This window comes from Monodelphis domestica, chromosome 2 (genome assembly GCF_027887165.1).
Source record: "Monodelphis domestica isolate mMonDom1 chromosome 2, mMonDom1.pri, whole genome shotgun sequence".
Taxonomy (NCBI): domain Eukaryota; kingdom Metazoa; phylum Chordata; class Mammalia; order Didelphimorphia; family Didelphidae; genus Monodelphis; species Monodelphis domestica.
Genome location: NC_077228.1, coordinates 481,269,923 through 481,275,922, shown reverse-complemented (window position 1 = coordinate 481,275,922; position 6,000 = coordinate 481,269,923). Strand labels below are relative to the sequence as shown.

General features: G+C 38.1%; 1 pseudogene; it reads right to left on the bottom strand.

Annotated features, from left to right (window-relative positions):
• Positions 1 to 1,308: 1,308 nt before the first annotated feature.
• LOC100033111 (bifunctional phosphoribosylaminoimidazole carboxylase/phosphoribosylaminoimidazole succinocarboxamide synthetase-like) lies at positions 1,309 to 2,573 on the bottom strand (annotated as a pseudogene).
• Positions 2,574 to 6,000: the final 3,427 nt, after the last annotated feature.

The window sequence follows — 6,000 nt, the reverse complement described above, 5'->3', positions numbered from 1 at the left end:
TTTATTCTTAACCAGTACCAGACTGTTTTATATGATCACTGCTATATAATATAGTTTCATTAATTTTCTTGATATTCTTAACCTTTTGTCCTTCCAGATGATATTCATTATCTATTTTTTCTAGTTCTTTCTAAACATTTAGTAGTTTTGATTGATATGGTGCTGAATAAGTAAATTAATTTAGGGTAGAATAGTCATTTTTTATTGTATTAGCTCAGCCTTTGTAGCATACAAGGCATATTAGCATCTTGGAAGTATGGTTGATGTATTGATATTGTCTCCTGTATATTCATTTACCAGACACATGGTCAGATCACTTAATGTTCATTGTTGGAAAGGACAGTCCAAAGGACTAGCGCAAAGGACTAGCAAATTCCCGGGCTGGGCGTTGACAGCCCACAGTGTCCTGGCTCGGACTACATTCCCTTACAAAGCTCGAGTTGTATTAATCTCTTCCTCTTTGAATCAATCATTGTCAATTCTACCAATGTAAAAACCTATATCATGTCACATATTCATTAATCACCTCCCAACTTGACATTCCTATGGTCCCCAATAAAGACTGGGGAACATATGCGAGCCTTCTCTCCTCTTACACCTCTTGCTCTCACAGCCCTTGCTCTTGCTCTTGCTCCTTGCACCTCTTAATCTTGCTGTGGCCTATAATGGCCTCTTCATGTCTGACTGACTTATGCAGCACAGCTGCCCTGCACATCTCCCATTAATCTCTTGACCACCTGGTCCAAGGGATGTCCCGGAGTTCTCAACTCAATGCATGTGCTCTTGTTTCTCATTCTTATAATTTTGCCACTCATTATCTTCCACTAGAGAGGTATCAACGGAGGAGCTCGCAACTCCCCAGGTGTTTTAACTTGTGGTCTCTGAGTCTTTATTCCTGCGTCTCTTCCTCTGACTGCCTTATCTATCTTACATCCATATTCCTCTAGCTTCCAATTTCCTTCTCAGGTCACCCCCACAGATAAATTATATAGGAATGGCTGGCAGATCCTATAGCCTTCCCGTAAGTAATTAATATTTTCCCAGTTTTTTAGATCTGCCTTTTTTGTGCATGAAAAAGTGTTTTATAATTTTGTTCATAAAATTCCAATATTTGTCTTGGCAAGTAGATTCCCAAGTATTTTATGTTGTCTAGAGTTATTTTATTTTATTTTTATAAAACCAAGTAAGAAATTTTATTAGTATTTTCTTATTATTAGCTTAGAATCATCTTTTCTCTTGCCTGATCTATAATGTCCTTTGTAGCTAAATTAGAATACTTTCCACCTTTTAAATGGCATTATATTTTTCTTATAAAATGCATTGTCTGATTTTCTTATCTATTTGCTTCAAGGAAACCCATGTGTATAATATGCTTCCTTGAAGTTTGGCCCATACTAATGGATATTTAATACAAATATCTGGACTGCAAATTGAGCTGCTCCCTTAGGTGAAAGTAGAGTTGAATAGCCAAGACCCCGGAGGTATTGAAGTGAGGACCATACATCTTGAGCTCTCCAATCAACTGACTACTGGACATGCAACATTACCAGTCATCACTGATCCCAAACTATGGCTTGTGCCAGCTACTGCCACAAACACAGTAGGAACACCATCTTCTTCACTCCCTCTTTAATCTTTTGGGTTTCATCTAATGTGCAGATGCTACTTGAAGTTCACAGGAAATTCCATCACTTCCACAAACCTTCTTAATTTTTTCCTAATGACCAAGGTCAGAAGTAGAGCCCATCAATACCACAACACTGCATGTTCTTTCTATTTTCTAAAGTAACTCCACTCTTTCTGTAACCCATTCAAAGGTTTTCCTCATCATCTGGAGACCTTCAGAAGGATTCACTGCCTTAAGGTTCCAAACTGATTGTTGTCTTCCTGTTGGACTCAGTCACCAGATGGATGGCCAGAGCCTCCAGGAATCACTATCAATAACATTAGCAAATACAATTTCTTTTGTAGTTACATCAATTCTAAATTCCATCTTCATGTCAACCAGTGTACAGTTCTGAGGTAACCAGGACTTTTCCAGCATTTCAAAAATAGCGTGTGTAGAATGGTTCATGATGTCCATTTCAGTCTGACCTCTGCTGATGTCCATTTCAGTCTGACCTCTGCTAAGTCCAATCAAGCACCGTTTTGCAGCAATGAGCTGTTCTTCAGACCACTGTGCACCATTGTCAGCATCATCCTTGAAATAAAAGGTTCTCTTTAGGTAGATAGAACTTATATCCTTCTTTGAGACCAGGATGTCTTTTGAGAAAAGAACCAGTCATAAATTTTCTACATATCCATTCAATTGGCATCATTTTGCACTGAGGTGCAATGAAGTTGCCTCACCACATTTTTTGGTGAAAGCAGTTTTGATACCTGCTTCCTGTAACAATGGAAATTCTGCTTGAGATTGCAGATTTTCCTTCTTTTTCTACCTGTGCTGTTTGCTTACAGTAATCTGGTCTTTAGACTGCAAGAGAACTTTTACAGGACTATCCAACATTCCAGACTTCTTTTGTTGTACTCTCATAGAGTTTCTTATCAATCTGTGGTACTTCTGCAGTTACCATTTCCCTGGCCATGTTGGGAGCATTGACAGATAATGCAAGGACTGCAGAAGGGGGAGTGTCTACAATAATTTTAAGTGAAATTTCTCCTTCTATCTCCTATAGAAGGAATCTCCTTGTATTTTTGCTGTTGAACTTTGTTAGTAATATTCCTTTTTGCACTCAGGTTTTCTTTCTCTGTATTTCCAACTCTGTTTCCTGTACCATATTTTAAAGGTTGTTTTAAGCTGATGTTTTGTGTGGGTTTATTTTGTATACTGCAACTTTGCTAAACTATTATTTCACTTATTAAATTTAGTAATTAAAATATTTATTAAATATTTCATTATTTCAATTAGTTTTTTGGTTGATTTTCTAGGATTCTCTAAGTCTACTATCATATCAACTGCAAAGAGTAATAGTTTAGTCTCCTCATTGCCTACTTTAATTCCCTTCAATTTCTTTTTCTTCTCTAATTGCTAAAGCTAGCATTTCTAGTACAATATGAAATAATAGTGATGATAATGGGCATCCTTGTTTCACTCTTGATTTTATTGGGAAGGCTTCTAACTTTAAAGATGATTCTTGCTGATAGTTTTAGGTAGATATTACTTATCATTTTAAGGAATGGCCCATTTGTTCCTATGCTTTCTAATATGTTTTGTTAAAACCCTTACCTTCCACCTTAGAATCAATACTATATATTGGTTCTAAGGCAGAATAGTGGTAAAGGCTAGGCAATGGGAGTTAAATGACTGGCCCAGGATCACAAAGCTAGGAAGTGTCTGAGGGCAGATTTGAACCCAGGATCTCTCATCTCTAGGCCTGCTTTCTAATGTGTTTTTTGTTTGGTTGTTTGTTTTTTATAAAACCCCTTACCTTCTGTCTTGGAGTCAATACTGTGTATTGGTTCCAAGGCAGAAGAATGGTAAGGGCTAGGCAATGGGGGTCAAGTGACTTGCCCAGGGTCACACAGCTGGGAAGTGTCTGAGGTGAGATTTGAACCTAGGACATCTCTAGGCCTGACTCTCAATCCACTGAGCCACTCAGCTGCCCCCTCTAACATTTTTAAAATAGGAATGGGATTGTATTGTGAGGAAGGCTTTTCTGTAGGATCTGTGATTTTCAATGAGGGCACTTCTGCCACAGATTCAGCCAGTTCCCATTTTCTTTCTCTTCCTATTGCTTTCCTCTCTTCCATCTGTCCATCCATCCTCTTCTTCCTTTTATCATCTTCCATTCTTCCATCTATCAATCCATCCATCCATTCATTCATCCTCTTCTACCCATTGTCTCCCATTCTCCCATCATCTATGCATTCATCTATCCTCTTTCTCCTATTGTCCTCCACTCTCCATCTATCATCCCTCCTCTCTTTCTTCCTCTTCCTCTTTTTATTCACATAAATTCATCAAGTTATAAGGGACATTAGAGGCTATCTAATATATTTTTTTTTCATTTTGCAAATGAGGAAACTGAGGCCCAGGAAGTTTAAATAATTTGTCTGATGTTATTCAAGCAGTAAGCATCAGAGATAGGATATAATAATAATAATAACTAGTATTTATTTGGGGCTTTAAGATTTGCAAAGCACTTTGCAAATATTACATTTTACACTCATAATGACCCTAAGAGGAAGGTAATAATATTATGATCACTTTACAAGTGAGGAAACTAAGGTAGGCAGCAGTTAAGTGTCTTATTCAGGACCACACAGCTAAGAAGAGTCCAAGGTGGGATATGAAATTTGGTCCTCCTGATGCCTGATCCTACCTTCTACTCACTGCACCGAGTTACCTATTTGCACTCAGGTTTTCTTTCTCTATACTTCCAACTCCTTTTCCTGTATCCTTTAAACATTTCTCAAAATGTTTTACATATATTAACTCATTTTACTGTCACTGCTTCCAAGTGATGCAGTGATACTTCAGGTATTATTATTTTCACTTCATAACTGAAAAAACTGAAGATTTCTTCCCCAGAAAGAATCTGGGCATCTAGGCTGAAATCCTTTATTAATTGCTGTGAGAACTTCAGCAAGTCACTTAACCTCTCTATTTGCAAAATGAAAGGGTTGGACTAAGCAACTAAGGTTGCTCACTTGTGGAGATGCTGTAGGAATGATGGATGGAAATTATAGAGAGACAGATTTAGGTTTTATATAAGGGGAAGATGTTCTAACAATGAGAGCTATTAAATTTTTGAATTTTGAAATGGCTGCCTTAAGAGGTAATGGATTCCGCAGCACTAGAGTCTTGGATGACCACTTACTGATGATATTGTTGGCTTCTACAATTCCTTCTATCTCTAAGTCCTATGTGTTATAAAGAATCCAAAGAGGACTTAGAAAGAGTCACAAAATGCAAAATAAATAATCTGGAATACATCAAATTAAAAAGGTTTTGTACAAACCAAACCAATGTAACTAAAATCAGAAGGGAAGCAACAAATTGGGAAACAATCTTCATAAAAACTTCTGACAAAGGTTTAATTACTCAAATATACAAAGAACTAAATCAATTGTACAAAAAATCAAGCCATTCTCCAAATGATAAATGGGCAAGGGACACGAACAGGCAGTTCTCAGCCAAAGAAATCAAAACTATTAATAAGCACATGAAAAAGTGCTCTACATCTCTTATAATCAGAGAGATGCAAATCAAAACAACTCTGAGGTATCACCTCACACCTAGCAGATTGGCTAACATGACAGCTATGGAAAGTAATGAATGCTGGAGGGGATGTGGCAAAGTGGGGACACTAATTCATTGCTGGTGGAGTTGTGAATTGATCCAGCCATTCTGGAGGGCAATTTGGAACTATGCCCAAAGGGTGATAAAAGACTGTCTGCCCTTTGATCTAGCCATAGCACTGCTGGGTCTGTATCCCAAAGAGATAATAAGGAAAAAGACATATACTAGAATATTCATAGCTGCACTCTTTGTGGTGGCCAAAAATTGGAAAATGAGGGGATGCCCTCCAATTGGGGAATGGCTGAACAAATTGTGGTATATGTTGGTGATGGAATACTATTGTGCTAAAAGGAATAATAAAGTGGAGGAATTCCATGGAGACTGGAACAACCTCCAGGAAGTGATGCAGAGCGAGAGGAGCAGAACCAGGAGAACATTGTACACAGAGACTGATACACTGTGGTACAATCGAAGGTGATGGACTTCTCCATTAGTGGCAATGCAATGTCCCTGAACAATCTGCAGGGATCTAAAAAACACTATCCACAAGTAGAGGACAAACTATGGGAGTAAAAACACCGAGGAAAAGCAACTGCTTGACTAATGGGGGGAGGGGATACGACTGAGGAGAGACTCTAAATGAACACTCTAATGCAAATACCAACAACATGGAAATGGGTTCGAACCAAGAACACATGTGATAACCAGTGGAATTGTGTGTGGGCTATGGGAGAGGTGGTGGGAAGGGGAGGGGAGGA